This window comes from Peromyscus leucopus, chromosome 18 (genome assembly GCF_004664715.2).
Source record: "Peromyscus leucopus breed LL Stock chromosome 18, UCI_PerLeu_2.1, whole genome shotgun sequence".
NCBI lineage: Eukaryota > Metazoa > Chordata > Mammalia > Rodentia > Cricetidae > Peromyscus > Peromyscus leucopus.
The window spans coordinates 37,512,981-37,532,205 of NC_051078.1; the positions used below are offsets into that span (position 1 = coordinate 37,512,981).

The following is a 19,225-nucleotide window of genomic DNA, read 5'->3' on the forward strand; positions in this document are numbered from 1 at the left end:
TATATAAAAATATAGATATCTATAAAGTCTGTCTTTAAAAAAAAACCCACAATCTTTTTAGGTACGTCAATATTGTTGAGACCTGCTCTTCTAAAAGTCCGTCCTTAGAAATCTACCTTAGACAAAGGATGCACTCGGAGCCCCGCCACACCTAAAACCACGTTTTGAAGGATCTGCCAAGCTCACTTTTAATCATGAGAAAGAAATTACCCACATGGAGACAGCAGAAAATGAGAAAGTAGAGCTCGTGCTGCGAATAATTCCGGCGAGTGCCAAGGGGCTAGTTGAGGAATGGCTTCATGAGGTGAATATCTTTAGCTTGTACTTAGGGTTTGGTTAGCGTATAATCACTTTCTCTTTTAGGAGCGAATACCATCCTAAGCGTATTTCCCATCCAAGCAACGCTCAGGGGCATTTGTGGGGATGTTGACAGATTTAATATCAGCCTTGCCCGCCCTTGCTGTTATTTATGATGACTAATTTTACATTTATAAATATGCAGAAATCAATTTAGATGGAAAGGCTCTCTGAGCCCCATGTCTGTCCCTGGCTGTCTGTCTTCATGTGCAGTGCTGTGCTGTATGGTGTGCCCAGTAATTTATGTCTCTGTGTATGTGTGTGTTCTTGTCTCTGCTCTGTTGGGAACGTGCACTGGGAGAATTAGCCAAAGGATAGGATCCCAGAAGATGGGACCAAGACTTTCATTGGATTTTTGCAAAAGGTTAAAAAAAATGTATCACACCATTTTCAATTCATACCAAGAGAGGGAAGGTGCCAATTGGGTATGAGTCATCACGTGACCAAACAATCAGGATTCAAATTGAACAACACTTTCGGTGTCAAATTAGTTTGAAGCTCCCTTCTCTTTTATGATGGCTGTTTTAACCCCTTAATGTTTACTTGTTTAAAAAAAAAAAAGTCCCTGACTTCAGCCCCAGCACACTGTAGATCTTTGTTTCATTTTATTTTTCTAAAGATTAGATTCAAGAAAAATAATAGTTTACTATTTCAAGACCGTCATTACACTATTCTCCCCCAAACGTGTCGTTTCTATGTGGGCCAAATTAATGTTTCATCAAGTAGGAAAATAAACAAGTAATAATGTTTTTTCTTCTTTTAAGACTAATTTTGCTAGGCAGTAAGGACAGGGACAGTCCAGGGTCTTTGTGAGTCACAGAGAAAGAATGCAGCAAAACCCCCAGGTTGGATCTCAGTCTTTGATTTCCCACACGGCCAAGTCACAGGATCGCCATGCCAACCTTAAGCAATTTTGGCTCCCAGCAATCCTGTGCCTGGCGTCTTTCAAACAATCCTTCAATCCTATTCCAAAGGGCCAAGGCAAGGACATGTAGAAAGAATGCATTATCTGAGAAAACGCCAGGCTGCTTTCCCATTGGTACATGTGTTTGGTGCCTCAGTTAAGCATCACTGGAGGCAGGAATCTGGATGATCCCCTTTATAGAGTGTGGGGGTTCCTGATGAAAGGGAAGGCATTGAAGTGGCTAAGAAGAGGGGTCATTTCTTCCATGTGTTTCCAAAAAGAACAAGGCAGGGCTCTTCTCTAAGGGAAGAGGCACAGGAGAGAAGGTGAGCCATCTGTGGGTGGGTTGCGTTGGAGAGGGGAGCCACCTGGGAGTGGAGTGAGGCAGGGGAGATTGCCAGCTGGGGGAGGAGGTAGAGGTAAAGCAGAGAGGTAAGGGTGGAGGCAGGGGAACAGCTGTGTTTACTTTAACACATATCATTTAACCCTCACCTAAAAAACAAATTGGAGAGGTTTGGGAGTGCATTAATCTGGACCCAATTAGCATGTCTTTCTCCTTCAAAAAAGTGCAACCTGAGATTAATGAATATCAACCAGAGTTTCAGATGCAGCACTTAAATCATTTGCATGTTCGTGCATGATAATTGAATTTATGTATGCACTTCCTTTCATTAACTATTTCCAGTCTCCTTGTGATTCCCATAAACCAAAACTTCATTCTAGTGATTTCTGGGTAGAAATAGCTCGCTTAGCACTTTACCCCTAAGGGAAAAAACTCAAGTGGTTGGGGTTTTGTACATTCGAATTTGAACAGCATTCTTTTTTAAATGAAGAGGGCAGTTGATGACAAGGTGGAATGCTGCTGCTTCTGGAGTTGGTAAATAGGCACCTCAGATAGAGTTTTGAAAGGCTAGAAAAATATGGAAAATTCCAACATCAAGCTTTCAGGGTTTCGGTTCGGCCATGCGTAAGTGTTTTTATAATGCCAGGAACAAGGCCACTTAAATGTAGCATGAGAAATGTTCTTGGAGTTTGGACCTGTGTTCTTTAGATCACTGAGCAACTTCAGCACCCAGCATTGTTTCTGGCTTAGTTAGAAACTTGTTTCCATAGAAAAGGGTGGGGATGCCCTCAACCTTTGTGAATGGCTACAGATAGGCAGGCAGAACTTGTGAACCCTTGGTGCTATGGGTTTGATCCTCCCTCCCTCCCTCCTTCCCTCTCTCCTTTCCTCCCTCCCCCCTTCCTTCTCTCCCTCCTTCCCTCCCTCCTCCTCGCTCTCTTCTTTCTTTTTTATTATTTGGGTGTATATGGCTTAATGATGATATAGCACACACAGGTTTTAAGATTCTTCCTTTCCATTTGGTATCACATGAAATACGTAAACACAGATAGAGTGTGGAAGAAAGTCAAACAGGAGGCTTGAAATAATTCTCCTGGCTTCAGTTTGTACAGTGATTTGTCTGTCTTCTGTCTATCCTTATGTGTTTCTAAGTTCAATGTCCAAGTGATGAGCTTTTCTCCAGAAATTCTCCCCAGTGTCCTTTGTTTTTGATGACATTCTATGGTTGAATGTTACTGAGTGTCTCCTGGTCTTGTTTCTGGTCTTCGTAGCTAAGAATGTCATTGAAGGATAAAATCTTGTTAATTTGTGATGTTAAAACTTAAGTGTTGCTTTGTGTCACTTACATGTAGCTTAAAATGTTCTCTAATGTAGCATGAAATGATTGGTTAGCTTGGAAATGGTTGTGAAGTCGTGTGAAGAAAATAAGTTTTCCATCCGACCAAGATAAATTCACTCTAGTGCTTTATGGCTTTTTATTCCTATGTGATCGTAATAAAGTCTCATGTAGGGATGGAAGCCATGAAATACATTGTGAAAATTCATCAACTAAGAAGGGGTCGTCAGTATAGAGAACTGTAGCCTGTGGAACGTGATGGAGACGTGAGCTAGTGGACAGCTCTGCTACCTTTCGGTCTTCCTTGAGTGTCTTTATCCTTAGGCATTGACAGCTAATGGAGGTTGCGAGAGTCTTTTCATCTTCCTGACCACCGATTAACATGCACATTCGACTTTGCGCATTTCTGTCTATCATACATTTTCTCCTCCGTTTTTCTACTAACGAACATGCTCTGGGAAAACGTTTAATAGCCCACCCACTTGTAGGCAGCGTTCAAACCGTCTGTGACTTTCCCCCCCGACAACTTTTGAGGTCTTTCTTCTGAAACAAAGAAGAAATAGACAAACCAGATTTGTCCTCTTGGGAATGTGGTCCAGATTTCTCTACTCCCAATCTCCAAAAAAAGGTATACCTCAAGTGGGCTAGCTCCATACCTAGATCCAAAGGTTCCGTAAGAGCCACCTTCCCTTTACAGGTGTGGTGTAACGGAGGAGAGGCCTTTAAATATTTGGAGAGGGGTTGGGCTCGGATATCTTCACCAAGTCAGCTGTGTGACTGGGGCATATGAATTAAACTGTGGGACTCTTTCATTATCTTTAAATGGGGGGCAGGGGTGGGGTGATACCAACATTGTTATAAGGATTAAATGAAAGAACAGATCTAAACTTTGCTTGACACAGTGTTTGACCTTGACTCTGTTTTAAAAAGCTCATGAAATATTAGTTTCTCTCCCTCCCTCCCTCCTCCTGTCCCCTTTTCTCCCCCTCCTGTACCCCTTCCTTCTTCAGATGTTAGTCTATCTAGAACAAGACCTGAGGATCTAAGCTGGACCTCTGAGAAAGAAACGACTCCAAAGAAAGACTCCTTTCCATATGGTTTTAATGACTTTTTTTAACCTGAATTGTTTAAGATGCACTATCAAACCACATTCATCTTTTCTGCTCTCTGTATTTATTTTTGCTTGAATTGCTTTAATATTGACTCTTGAACTGCATATTCATTTTGGACTCTTAAAAGAGAACTCGAATAAAACTTTATTTGTGTTATTATCTCTTGTCTCCCTGTTTTCTCTATACAATGAGACAGTGCCCTGTGTTTTCTAAGTCTCTGACTGCTGTCAAGAGGACAAATTACACTTCTCCTTGGACGGCACTCACTGAGGGTACCATGAGGCCTGTTTCCCTTCTCCCTCAGAGCCCACTGCCTGTCAGTGTGCGGGGAAGAATTGCCAGGGTAATTGTAACTCTGGTGATCACTTCTCTAGTTATTTAAGATAACTAAAAATTAGAATTTGAAAAGCATGAAAGTCTGTAGAATAACTGTGGGTCAGGAAAAGAACTTTGAAAGAGCAAACATAATGAAACTTTTAAAAATTCCACAGTGATGTAAGTGCCTTGCATTGCATTGGGTTGCATAGCACAACGGAATATGGTGAAAACCAGAGATACTTGATTTGCATCCAAAGTGCCTTTGTTATCATTGGGGTTTCCCTTTAGATCCCGTGACTACCCTTACGTCAGTTCCTATTTAATGGCCCCAATATTTATGAGGTATTCAGACATTGGTAAACCAGTGGATGCAAAAAGAAGAAATGAGGAAGAGAGAAGGGGGAAGAGAGAGAGAATTATAGGGGGATTAAAAGAGTTAAAGACTAAGTCACATGTGAAACATGGCTGTTTAAGGAAGAGAGGAAAAACATGTACACAGGTAAATACTGGTGTGCAATAATGAAGACATCTTAGGAGCACTAGGCCACTCAAGGCAAACGTCACAGACAAGCTTAGTATACGGCTCCACACAAGGGAAGTTCCCTAGAATCAAGGGGAAAAAAATCTGTGTTAGAAGCACAGCCAAATTTCCAAGATCAGAGTCAAAGATTTGAAATTCATTTGTCAAAAAATTTATGAAAAGGTTTTATGAATGGTTCTTGGAAAAATTTCCAACGTGCAAAACATTATACCCTAGAGAAGGTATTTACTTCTAAAAATCTTCACAAGTATCATTAGAAGCAGAGAACGGATTTGAATGGACACTGTTAGATTAATTAATTACTGCTGAGTCTCAGTGGGCTGCAATTAGCTATTACCCTGCATGATAGGCTGACTATAAGCTGCCAGAGTATCCATGAGTTTAAGGGTAGCCATATATTCGTGGGCCCACTCACAAGCACGCACATGTGCGGGGACACACACACACACACACACACACACACACACACACACACACACACACATTGTCTCTACTATCCTTTTTACCAAAATCACCTACATTTGCTCATGAAGCATGACAAAGGAGGAATCAGCAGCTCCAGATTGAGTTGGAGATCCACACAGGAGAGGGGGGACCCAGAAATGCTGTGTGTGATTGTTAGCATGAACCTTGAGCATGAAATCTAGGTTTTCCATCTCTAAACCAAAGCTTTGAAGGCAGAGAGGGTTGCCACAGAAAGTTCAGATTATACTATCACTGGAGTGAAAATGCTGATGGCCCCAGTATGAGGTGGGATCAGGTTTAAGAACATCTATTATTATTCTACTAGATGCCCCTTCTCCCTATAACCTCCCATGAAGGAAACTTGTAGACTTGTGGCAGTCCAGATGTAGGTAAAGATAGTAATGTCCTGGCCTTCCAACCTTGCCTTTAACCTCTAGTCCTTATCAGAAAGAATGCAGAGTTGATTTAAGGGAACAGTCACTGTTTCATTCTATCAGCTTACTTCTCATTCTCGTGTTTTGAGCAATACCAAATGCTTTTAGGCAAGACGTGCGAATTTCACTGGAGTGTGTCTTAGTAGAAACTATACCCGCAATTTGTTTGTAGTCTGAAATTAGGTTTCACAATGAAGGTTCAGTTGGTGACAGCCACTTGCTGGAGTTCCAAGTCCCTGTAGTCACCCATAGGCTCACATGGCCCTTAGTCACGCATCTTTCTGAATTCATCCATTACATTCCTCTAACGCATCTACTCCTGTTTTCTTATTCTGGAAATATACCGAATTGACGTCTACTTTAGAGCTTTTGAGGGTATTGTTTCCCATCCTGAATACTTTTCTAGGAAACCCACCTATGTGGCTTTCTCATGGCCTCAGAACTCTGAGATAAAATTTCTGAGATAAATGTTTCAGAAATCTCTTATCAGTGATATTTGCCCTGATTGTCTTTTATGAAATTGTGTCTCCCCCGACTCCACTGGATTTCAGACTCCTCATCCTGATTGGCTCTTTTCCATGGATAAAGCTAACTTTTCTTCAGTACCCTACATATTTACCTGTTTGTTTGTGTGTGTGTTGTTCTACCAGAGTAGAACATAAGCCCTAGAGTCCAGGAGTAAATCTGTCTCTGCTGATGACTATTCTTCCCCAAAGCCTAGAATCCCATCCACATCTAGTAGATATTCAAACATTTGCTGAAGCTGCTGGTTATCTGAAAGTTCCTGGCATTCAAGGCTCTATTTACTGTTAACTACTTAGGACCACAGTGAAAAGTCTACAGTTCTCACTGCATGAATTAGACATATATCTTGTCACACATATAACTTTCCGTTCCTTCTTTTTCCACTTAGTAGTGCTCCACTATGTCTTTGCCTTTTAGCTTTTATCCATTTCCATCTTGAAAAAAAATTCCAAATAATAAGTTAACAGATAGGTGACATAAGCCTGTAATCCTGGCATTTAGGAGGCTGAGTCAGGAGGACCACACATTCACAAGTTCAAGGCAAGTATGGACTGCATACCAAGATCTTGTCTCAATTTCCTTAAAAAATTAATTAATTAATTAATTATTTGTTGTATCTCTCTCTCTCTCTCTCTCTCTCTCTCTCTCTCTCTCTCTCTCTCTGTGTGTGTGTGTGTGTGTGTGTGTCTTCACACATGTATCCAAACTACTTTCTAGGTGTGATACACTAACCCCACTCTTAGGAGAATTCAAATGCAGAGAATTCCATTGACTACTTACATGTCAATATTATGCTTATGTCTACACAGGTAGCCAGATCTTCCCGTCTTCCTGTTGTCTCCATCCTTTGATTCATTTTGCCTAGGAGTAGTCGTCAAATTTTACTGTTTTCATTTACTTTTTCAGTTTAAGAAATTATCTAGAAATAATTAGGAAATTATTTTAGAAGTCAAAGAAAGCCACAGCTTGCAATTCTGCATTCCCCCCACCTACCCTCACCCCTCACACTCTCCTTCTGAGGAACTGTGGCCTGTCACCAATCTACTGATGCCGTGCAGAACTCAGAGTGAGGGACTCAGGGTATTTGACTCAAATCAGCACTTGAAAATGGTGGAAATCATGAGTGAGCTAAAAAGAATAAGTGTGCCCCACACTACCCTACGATGTTAATAATGTCTTCCTGCCCCTATTAAAATGAGTGTCAAAGCGTCCAAAGAATTATCTCTTGATCCTGAGAGATGAATTATGCTCATGGTATGTTGGATGTAATTCAAAGCCATGTTACGTGTTCTGCAGCTAATGAGTTCTGCCATTCTTTGTCTTAGTCTCTTACACATTCTGTCTTCTTCATATTTATCTTCTTTATGAGTTTCATAACATGAGAAGATAAACACTAGGCTGGTAGTGTTGGCCATGTTCCTTTGAATACAAATACAACAAATATATAGACTTTTTACTATCTGTGCTTTTCTGCAGTCAACACAAAAATTGTGATTGGATCTTTGGGGAAGGAGTATTTAAGCACACATATCCACTTTTATACCCTGTAAAGAAAGACATATCAACAGTTATTTTCAGAGACGAAAATGTATAAACTTCCATATTTTTATTCAGAGAAATACACATCAGCATAACATTCGGAATTATATTTTGTCTTTCTTTTGAAATCTTCAAAAGTGGCCTCGAATTTTTTTCTGCATATCTTCACATGATTTCTCTTCAGTCAGGGTGTTCTCATCTTATGCATATATTGGGTTATTATAAGAATGTCAGGGCAGAAAGCCAAATGGCAGTTAACATGGTTGATAAAAGAAAGCACAATTAATAGGCTCTGTTGTGTCCAGAGCTGGTGAAAAATGAAGCAGTTAATTGGTCAATTAGGACATTTGTGCTCCAGAACAGTCACTGTTATATACATGTAAGTCTTAACTTGTATGCCTACACTAAGTTCAGGGGGTCTAAAATTCCAAACTCTTTACACAGAGCACAGTAATGTTTACTGATCAGCATTAATGTCTCCAAAGAAAATGTAAGAGCCCAGGTAAAACAAATGATTCAAATTGACCTGTGTTCCCACCAGGAGCCGTGAGAAATGGTTTAACTATGGCTTGGTATGGTTGTGTGGACAGGTAGATGCGTGTGTGTGTGTGTGTGTGTGTGTGTGTGTGTGTGTGTGTGTGTTTCTATCCATTTGGTTGAGGAACCTAAACTTATTTGAAAGGCATACTTCCCTCCTGAGAGACACTTGGATTTGAAAAACTGCTGCAAATTTTAGATATATATTTATTGATGACACCCTGCTCTTATCAAGATCATAGAAATAATTTCAGCACATATTTTCTTAGCTTTGTCATATCCAAATTGTGAAAGCTAGCTGGGTTCCCCATATCTGTCAACAGTTGCAGTCTGGTCAAGTCTAGAAAACAACTCCTCTTGAAGTGTTTGTGACTTCGCAGTCTCTCCATCCATCTCCACAGTCTTCCCCTTCAGTATCTTCAATATGCGCAGGAACCACAATATGCACAGGAACCATGAAAACCACAGTCTGTCCGTGGCACGTTAAAAAGCCATGTCATTTATACACGTGATTTTGATTCATCTTCTCGACAATATCACTAACAGGTTAACATACTCAAACAAAAAAATATATCAGGGTTTGGAAACTGAGACTCCAAGGTACTGTGTGTAATTAATTGGGTTCCTTTTGACATTAATCCTACATTGTCCCGCTATCAGTGCTTAAACCTAAGGCATGGATCTTATTGAATGTAGCAGCTATCAAGATATCATCTTTCATGTCCAACCCACCTTGTGTATTTTGCTTTTGGTTACATATAAAAGACCTTTATCTTCCTTTTCTGTGTTTTACAATCAAGGAGCGATGCCTCACTGCACCTGTCCATAAATATAACCCTGTGCTTAAGGCATCTAATGATTGAAACTGCCCAGAGAAGGAAAGGCTTGAAAGTGAAAAACAGGCTAACATTGCCTACAACTTCCAGAAGAAAATCTGTCCTAATTAATGCCTATGCCAGGTATATTTCAATTATAGTAGCTATAACAAATGTCACTACAGTTGTGATTACAAATTTCTCACTATGCCCAAGGCACCTTTTCCAGATGCTTTAAATACACACACACACACACACACACACACACACACACACACACACACACCTATGCACATGCCTTCTGTAACCTCACTGTATCTTTCTGCCTGCATTCAATTATTTTCTACAATGCTTACTGAAAATCAAAATGATGCCAGAATAAGTAGGGAAGGCCTTATCAAGACGCATTGTCTCCTGAGTTCTCATGAGACCAACAAAGAGTCGCTTGATCTTTTGGGAGAAGAGTTTCAAGATTTTCTTTTTCCCCTCCTCTTTGTGAAAACATAATTGAAGAGGGCCTGAATTCTAATTCTATTAGTACAGACATGGGACAGACCTAGGGCCTCTAAATATATGTGACAGTTGTGAAGCTTGTTCTATTTGTGGGACTCCTAGCAGTAGAATCACTGCCTGTCCCTAATGCTTCACCTAGCTTTTGGGAACCTATTCCCCATACTGGGTTGCCTCACCCAGCCTCAACACAAAGAGAGGAACTTAGTGCTACCTCAACTTGATATGCCATGCTTTGTTGACACCCATGGGAGGCCTGCCCCTTTCTGAACAGAAACAGAGGAGGTGCAGGAGGGAATGAGAGAAGAGGAAGAAGGACAAACTGTGGATGGGATGTAAAATGAATAAAGAAACTTAATAAAAAAAAAGATGACAACAACAATAAAAAAGAATTTAATAGTACACCTGCTATTATGTCAAAAGCTCACTGGAAGGAAGAAGAAACTTTAGAGATTCCATAATGATGTGGAATATTTGTTTACATTGTAAAGATATGACTGCATTCTGATTGGCTTAATAAAGAGCTGAATGGCCAATAGCTATGCAGGATGTATGGGCAGGACTTCCAGGCAGAAGGAAAGAAGAGGAATCTATGTTCATGGGAGATGCCAGGAGACTCAGAACAAATAGGAGTTACAGAGTGAAAGAAAGGTACAAAGCCACATAGTAGAACATATCTTTAGACAAATGGGTTAGTTCAAGATATAAGAGCTAGTTAGGAATAAACCTAAGCTATAGGCTGAGATTTCATAATTAATATGTCTCTGTGCCATTATTTGGGAGCTGGCCAGAGAGACAGAGAAAGACTTGTTACACCATAATGATTTTTTTTATCCTTGGAAACATTCTAGTAAAACACAGAGCACAGTAGACAATGGCAAATGGGGAACAAGACAGCAGAACAAAACTTCAAGGTTCAACCCTGTCCCATGTTGGATGTATGCCCATGAAGTCATTTACTCTCATCCAACTCATTAGTAACCCAGAAATGATGTCCAACCTTACCATCTCAAGGTATATTGAGGACACTGATCTCCTGAACTGTTTTGGTAAAATGTGACATCACTGTGGACATATAACTTCTGCACGGTTATTATTTTGCAAAATGAAGTAAAATGCAAAAATGTCATTTCATTTGAAATTTACACATGATCCTGGCCAAAAGGCTAAGAAGCAATTTGCTTGTAATTTAATATGCACATTTGAAGTTCCTTCTTGGAGTCATGTGCCATGTCTTGTAGACAGCCAGGTTTGTCGATATTGTGAAGAAGAGAGGAAGTATAGTCTCCAGTAGGGACTAATGACATGATGGGAGGACACAGAGTGAACAAGTAATGAGAGTAGAATGGGTATTGGGAAAAATACCCAGAGTTCAAGGGAAATGTAAAGAGCTACCTTTGCGGGAAGGTCTAAGAAGGTTTCCTGAAAAAGTGACACCCATTTTGGTGTGTTACTAGCTTTCCATCCCTATAACAGAGTCTGTGAGGCAGAGCTGGAGAGATTGGTCAGTACGTAAAGGATTTGCTTGCGAGCATGAAGGGCTGAGTTCTATCACTACAACCTGCACACAAAAGCCAAGTCTGGTGACAAGCGCTGATAACACCGGCACTGAGCTAGTGGAGACATTCTTGGAACTGTCTGGATAGCCAACCTTGCATTGGCTAGCTCAAGCTGATGGGAAGCTCTGTATCTAAAAGCAAGTAGATGGCACCTGTGAAATAATATCCAAGGTTGCCTTCTGGCCCCTACATGTGTGTGTATGCATAATGTATTCACCTATGCACATATATACACCTGAACATACAAGTGCATATGCACACACCATTCCTTAAACAATCAGTTTAAAAGGAGGAAGGATGGGGTGTAAGGGTCATGGTTTCAGTAGCTTCAGCCCATGGTCATTCAGCCACATTGCTATGGATTTGCTAAGGCAAATGATGAAGGGAGCACAGCACATGACTGGACAGATGGGCTCAATGCGTGAGAACTGGAAGTAGGACGGCAGGAAGATGGAAAGAGGGGGATAAAGGAAGAAAGGAAGGAAGGAAGGAAGGAAGAGAGAGAAAAAGAAAGAAAAGAAAGAGAGAAAGAAAAAGAAAGAAAGAAAGAAAGAAAGAAAAGAAAAGAAAAGAAAAGAAAAATAAGAAAGAGAGAAAGAGAGGGAGAGGAAGGAAGTGAGGGGGAGAGACTAGAGACTACATTCTTCAAGGATATGCCCAGTGACCTATTTTGCTCAAATGGTCCCCAAATCCTAAAGTTTCTTCTGCCTCTGTCTTGGTCACTTCCATCACTGATGTGACAAAACACCCACACAGAACAAATTAAGTAAAGAAGGGTTTGTTTTGGCTTACACTTCTGAAGAGTAACTTACCATCTTCATCAATGCTAGAATCCTCCTAGGATTCTATACCTTATGGCCATGGCCAGGAAGTCAGGGCAGCAGGGACAGGAGCCTCGCTAGGCACAATGCATAGTCAGGAAGCAGAGAGCGAGGAATCCAGACCTCAGCTGGATTCCTCCTTCATATGAAGTTCAGGACTCAAGCTCACAGAACAGTGCTGGCCACTCTCAAGGTGGGTCTTCCTACCATCGGTAACCTAGTCAATAAAATCCCTCACAGGCGTGGCCAGAGGTGAACTGAATCTAGATATTATCTCACAGGTATTTCCAGAAGTTTAACTTCTCCATGATCCTAGATCCTACCAAGTTGGTAATATTAGCTACCACAGTTTTCCAATTGCCCATTAAACTGTGAGTCCATACATAGATTGACCCATTGATTCTGATCCACTAGATTGTTATTTGTGATCCAATCACCTCCTGAAATCCCCACCTCTAAACACAGCTGCATTGAGGGCTGAGCCACAAATGCATAAACTTTTGGAACACCTTTAAGATCTAAACCACTATTGGTGAAATTATTAAGGCCATTCCACATAGTTAAAAGGGAGGTTTATTTTGTGGGGTGACTTACAAGTGAAGGGATAGGTTGCAGGGTCTGGGAAAGGTGTAGCCCAGTCCGGCGATGTTCTCTGGAGAACTCTGCTCGGCCTACCTTCAGCGTCCAGGGTCTAGGAACCAAGAGTGCCCGCACATCTGGATCTCAGGGTCCTCTCTTGGCCCTGCCTTGTAGGTGTGACAGTTACCGAAGACTCAATGGGGGTCGGAACTTCCAGATCAAAGCTGGAATGGCTACCCACTACAAACTACGATACCCTGGTTTTAAAAGCCATGGCTTGCTTACTATAGAAGCTAGGATGAGGAGTTCATAGTTCACTGTGTTGCAATTTCCATACCTTATTTAAGGATGCAAGGCAATTCAGTCTGCTTACACACACACACACACACACACACACACACACACACACACACACACACAGGTGTAAAAATAAAATTAAAAGGAATTCATAGCCAAAGGGTGGTAAGTTTTCCACAAAGTATTTTCCATGTTGATGGATCCTCCCTGGGTTGCTGAGCAGGGCCTGATGCCTCCTCATGGTGACATGAAGCAGAAGTACAGTCCCATTTCTCCCGACAGGTCTAAAACAGCAACCACATCCCTCCTTCCTTGAGGGGATGAGAATCCATTTCCTATCTCTACATATGCAAGCCAAGTGCTTCCCTCTAAAGGTTAAACATAAATCAAACCAAAGCCGCCCAGCTGCCGTGAGCCATTTTCCTAATCACATCTTTCTTCCTCACACATAAAACTTGAGGGTTGTCATTGTGTGTGACCCTGACCACATAATTTAACCCGTTTAAAGAAAAATAGTCATACTTCAAGAATCCTAGGAGGATTCTAGCATTGATGAAGAAACGACTTAAAATCGTACCTGAAACACAGGACATTTTGGAAAGGTGTAAGCTGATACCGTGCTTGCAACCTGCATTTCCGTTTTCTTACTTTCTACTTACTCTCAATTCAGTCCAATTTGCCCATAAAATATGACTCGTACGTGTAAATACCTCCTGCTTTCTGTGTAGCTAAATCTAATGAGCTATGTAAGTCTTCTTTTTGCTGACTCCTCTATAACCACCTATCCTGTTGATTCAGAGTTTATAAAAAACCATATTCTCTCCAGTGTCATTTTTCCTATAATGTCATAATGATGTTTTATCTTCTTACCTATGTAGCTATAGGTCTACCTTTCCTTCCTTTCTTTTCCTTTAAGATAAGGTGTCGTACTGCAGACTAGGCAAACCTTAAGCTTGCTGCCATACCCTTGCTCCAGTTGTCCAAGTGCTGGGATTCCAGAAGTGAAGCCACCATAGCTGGCTTACAGCATCTTTCCTAGGGTTGTTGTTGTTGTTCTTGTTGTTTTTCCATTTCTGACCTAAAGCTCTCAAGGTTCTGGACCTTCTCCTAAACATTAGTCTTTTTCTCTCTTTAAAAATCTCCTTCGGGCCTCTGACTTCCACAGCTTTTTCCTTGGTCTGTGTAATGATTAATATGATGATTACTTGGCGGTATCTAGAATCACCTAGGAAACAAACCTCAGAGCATATCTGTGATACAGGTTCTAGATTGCTTCAATTAAGGTGAGAAGATACCTACTTTAGGTGCCACTCTAACTTTGGGTGATACCATTCTGTGGGTTGGATTCCTTGACTAAGATGAGAGCTGAACTCTGCCTCCTAACACAGCTGTAGACACAGCTTAACCAGCTGCCTCTAGCTCCTGACCCATGTCTTCCTACTCTTACTGGATTTTATCTCTCCTTAAACCACAAACCAAATTCAATACTGCCTCCCATAAGCTGCTTTTTGCCAGGTATTTGTCATAGCAACAGGCAAGTAACTGATACTACCTATCTTCTCAATTCTAACACCATAAATAACTGTCTTCTAGACAACCTGAATAGAAGGTTCCAAGTGCATGTCATTGCACTACATTCCAAAAAGAAACTGTCTTCTGACCTTAACCTGGGCCTCCTGAATGCTTTCATAGACTGTTTGTACAAAATCAAGCATGGAAAGTAATCTGCGATACAGTTCTTGATCCACTTCTAATCTTCTATCAGTTGATGGCCTTAAAATTAATCCTTTTGGTATCTGTTAAACACATCTCCCCATCGGGGTCCCATTGCCACTTCCCAAGTTCATGATGACAGAGTTGCTGTCCTTCTCCACTATTCCAGTCTGCATCCTCCTCATGCCTACAGCTTCATGGTGCAGCTCCATACAATTACAGTCTACATCCTCTGCATGCCTACAGTCTCATGATGCAATTCCACACAATTCCAGTCTGCATCCTCTCCATGCCTACAGTCTCATGGTGCAACTCCACACAGCTTCAGTCTGCATCCTCTCCATGCCTACAGTCTCATGGTGCAACTCCACACAGCTCAGCAGGCTCAGTCCCAACATGTTGGTATTCTCTCTCTGAAGTCCTATAGCAGTCTTTATGATTTTAATGTTTGTGGATGTGGAGAACTGCACCTGCACTTATTTAAAGATGAATGTGGAGGCCAGAGGAAAACCTTAAGTCATCCTAAGGAGAGCCATCTGCTGCCCTTATGACAGCGCCCCATCCCCTTTCCTGAAACACACAAATTAAGCCTGACTGGCTGGCTAGCAGGGCCCTGGGACCTGTTGTCTCTGTCACAATTACAGCTACACACTGCAACACCTGACAACTTTTACTTTGGTCCTAAGAATCAGTCTTAAGCCATCTCACTTGCTGGGCAAGCACTTTACCAAGTTAGATATGGTCCTGGTCCCACTTTGATGTTTTCCTAATGTTGCCAAATGAAAGGCACCAGCATGGGATATATGATCCAGTAAGATCTGAAGCCTATCCCCATTGCTTTGGGCATCACTGCCACATCTTCTGAGTCCTCAAATGGCCTTGTTGGTCTCCCCTCTATTCTCTCAGCAGCAGCTCCCCACCGGAAGCCTCTCCAAATACATTACCTCATCCTCCTGGCTAGTTCATCTTCTCAGACTTCAGTTCCTCATCCCATATTCCTCCTCCCTAGTTGTCCACTCCAGATAAGATTCATCTGCTTTGTGTTCCTACCAGTGCACACTTTTTTTTCCTTTTGGGACATTTGACTCTGCCTTTTATTAATTATTCATTTGGGTCATTAATTTGTTTGTGGTCTTCTTTCCAATTGTCAGCGCTTGGTCTCTGTGAAAGCCTGGGCTGCTTCTGGTTTTGTCTGGTTTTCTTCAATGCTTACTTGAGGGCCTGGTCCATGGGAGGGACTCAACATTTGTTGAATAATTGAAATTAAGAGTTTCTCCATCCTCGGGTAAGTTATTAGAACAGTTGATGCTTCTTTTCCAAACCCCCAAATCATCTTCATAGCTTGATCCAGTCTAAGGAATAGATTTGGTAGTTGCGATTGAAATTTTGACTAAGCTTTAATTTTAGCTAGAATTCCACTTTAATAGATACGATTTTCCTATAAAATAATATTTGTTAAATTGAGAGTTGCAAGGATTCGTGTAAACAGCTTTAGATAAACCACACAAGGTTCAAATGTCAGTACAGCTGAAATTAATTTGCAACCTAAATTGTATTCATACGTCAACTAAGTTATAAAAAAATGGCATTAAGTAATTGATATTGTGACATAACTTCTAGGGAGAGTTGAAGTACGTTGCACAGCTGTACTGTCAAATGAGCTCAAGGTATGTCACATTCTTTCATATTCTGATTGATTAAAAATGGATTATTTGGCATTTTGGCAGATCACAGAAATCAGTGAGTAACAAAGACTTTTTATTCTTCATCATTTGCTCTCTTTGAATGCATGCAAATTTTCTTAGAAACAAAGGCATGATATTTTCTCTTCCATAATTTTGTTTCAGTGTTGTATTTTTTGCTGATAATAATAGCAGTTTCTACACAAAAAGTTCCCATTATTAACTTTCATATCACTTTATCTAATTAAAATATAATGTGTAATGAGACATGAACTTCATATTACATTCAGGCTTTTGTATTCTTGTCATTTGTATAGAAAATTACATGGTTCTGTTTTCTTTTCACTGGAGTGAGGGTTTTGAAAACAAGGAAAACCTCAATGGTGATAGAAAATTTCTTCAATTCTGGCTGTCACTGTATCCCTAGGGATGTTAGTTATTCCAGATGGCCAGCTAAGCAATGGTTTGGTCAGTATCCATACTGATGAGATTGGCCAGGGGAGGGCTTAATGGTTCCAGGCTCATTTTCTCTAGTCTATTCAGTTAGTGCTGATTATATAAATATTGCACAGTTGTCCTTCATTTGCTGGGATACCCACAGATGTCTGCTTATGGACCCCACACAGCCTCTAACTTCCAGAAAGTTCTTCAGTACAACATCTCTAGTCAGATGCTCCCACATGTAAAGAGAGAAGATATTTATTACAGGACAGACTGACTACAAAGCGCTGCCCACCAAACTGTCCACTTTGCTCTTCACTGTGTGATGGGAGCTGCACTGACTCAGGAATAGACCCTGACTTCTCTCTAGCACAAGGCACTCCAACTCAGTTGAAGAAATAATCATGATACAGTAGCATAACCACTGTATGGGAGATTTTAATGCCCAGTTGTCAAAAAAGCCACACTGAGGCTGAGATTTGAAGGATGACTAGAAGAAAACCCAGTGAAGAAGGGTGAAGGAGAAGTGTAGAACATTCGGCATGAGAACAGTAGCAGTGGTAAGCTTGGGAGCATCATCCACTATGACAAGATTCAAGATACGTAATCAATTCAGTCCATCACAGATACGAGTATAAAAGAAGAAGTACAAGAAGAAACTCGAATGGTCCATCAAAGGGGTCGTGTATTACATGTGTGCAATACGGAGCCACTTAAGATTCAAAGAAAGGGAGCCCTGATCAGTCTTGCTCCTCAGGAAGCTCTCTCCACATGCAGTGGAAGCAGAAGATAAGATGTGGGCAGGGAGACCCATGTGGAGGCTGACACGGTCACCCAGGAGGGAATTTATCAGAAGCCCGACTACAGTGGTAGCTACAGAGATGCAGACAACAGGAGACAGAAAGCCATTAAGGAGCAATATTAGGTAGGGACTTTGCTACTGATGGAACAAGGCAGGGAAGAGGGAAGCAGGGTTGAGGACAATACCTTGGCTTCTGGGGGCTCCTACACGGATGGAATTCCACTCTGTGAGGTAACATGAGCTCCCTGCTGGCAGTGCTAATTAAAATAAGAAAAAGCAAAACCAAAACAAAGCAAAACAACAAAACAAAAAACTGGGCATACTCCTGGATACTTGATAACTGAAACAAAGGGAGCCATGTCATGCTTCAGTGGGAAACCTTTCTCTCCAGGTAAGTCTGTGGTCTTTTGCCTCCATAAAGGGTCATCCTTGAGGGGCACTGTAAGTTCTTATGTTCACCCTTCCCTCCGAACTTAGCTGCTTTGTAACACATCTCAGATTAGGCTCTTATTAATTTTTTAGTACTTTTTAGCACCAGAATGTGAGTTTTCTTTATTGATGTTGCTGTTTTTTGTTTTTTGTTTCTCAAGACAGGGTTTCTCTGTGTAGTCCTGTCTGTCCTGGAACTCTATAGACCAGGCTGGCCTTGAACCCACCGGGATCCACCTGCCTCTGCCTCGAGTGCTGGGATTAAAGGCATGCACCACCGCCTCCGTCTGTGCCCCCCCCCCCCCCCCGCCCAGAACTGTGTTTCTTTAAGCAAGAACTATATCTTATAAATTCATTATTCAGACATTTGTGAATTCGGTCACATACTCAACATTGCTAGTGTCTACCACACGTCAGACACCAATTCTTAGTTGAGGACCTTGCATGTTGGAGGGCACATGATTTAGTTTGCTGGCATTTGCAGATACTTCTCTGTCCAGTGAGAAAATCATAAAATATAAATCTCCTGCAACAGATTCTAGTGTACCCCTATGTTTAGTCCCAGCTGGACTTTGTATGTTCACCTCCACCCATTCAACTCCAGTTTTGAAAGATCACATGTTTTTTCTGTGTACCCTTCTGGTTGGGATGTGCTTTGGTCATACCCAAAGGTCATGTGGACCTTTTATAGCCTCAGAGCACTCATATTTTTCACCTTCTTCAAAATAGGATGCTGATAACACCTACCTGGTAGAAATGGGTTCAAGAAGAAATGAACTAGAAGGAACCTAATGGAATAATTGTCACACTAAGTTCACTGAATTTACTTTAGAAGATTTTGTTGGCAGAAATGCATCTCAGGTTTTCAGTGTTTGTTTTGTAACCTGCTAAGTAGCACCGAGGCACAACACCTTGTAGAAGGGTGGAAAGTAGAGGAGCCAAGACTTCAGTGTGGTAATAAGCAAATTACCACACCAAAAGGCGACACCTGCCAAGTGCCACAGGTATAGTCTATTGCTGATTCCAGTATAGATTTTTATAACCCATTGGTTATAAATTGGTTACCCAGTTGGTACCAGGCTCCACTCAGAAACTAGCTCATGTGGCTTAGGGATCTTATTAAGTCTTAAAGTATACTCAGAATGGGTCTCCTCTGCTCAGTAAGC

The 19,225-nt window shown here is 41.2% G+C and overlaps 1 long non-coding RNA gene across 7 annotated transcripts in view; it reads left to right on the forward strand.

The window, feature by feature from the left end:
* The window catches only part of LOC114700555, a 92,524-nt gene extending 88,313 nt beyond the window's left edge, over positions 1 to 4,211 (forward strand). For 6 of the 7 annotated variants that reach the window (XR_003735706.2, XR_003735713.2, XR_003735701.2 and 3 more), the window contains one exon: positions 62 to 4,211. This is a non-coding gene — a long non-coding RNA (uncharacterized LOC114700555). The remainder of the gene's footprint in view (positions 1 to 61) is intronic. The other variant, XR_003735702.2, reaches the window with a different exon arrangement.
* Positions 4,212 to 19,225: the final 15,014 nt, after the last annotated feature.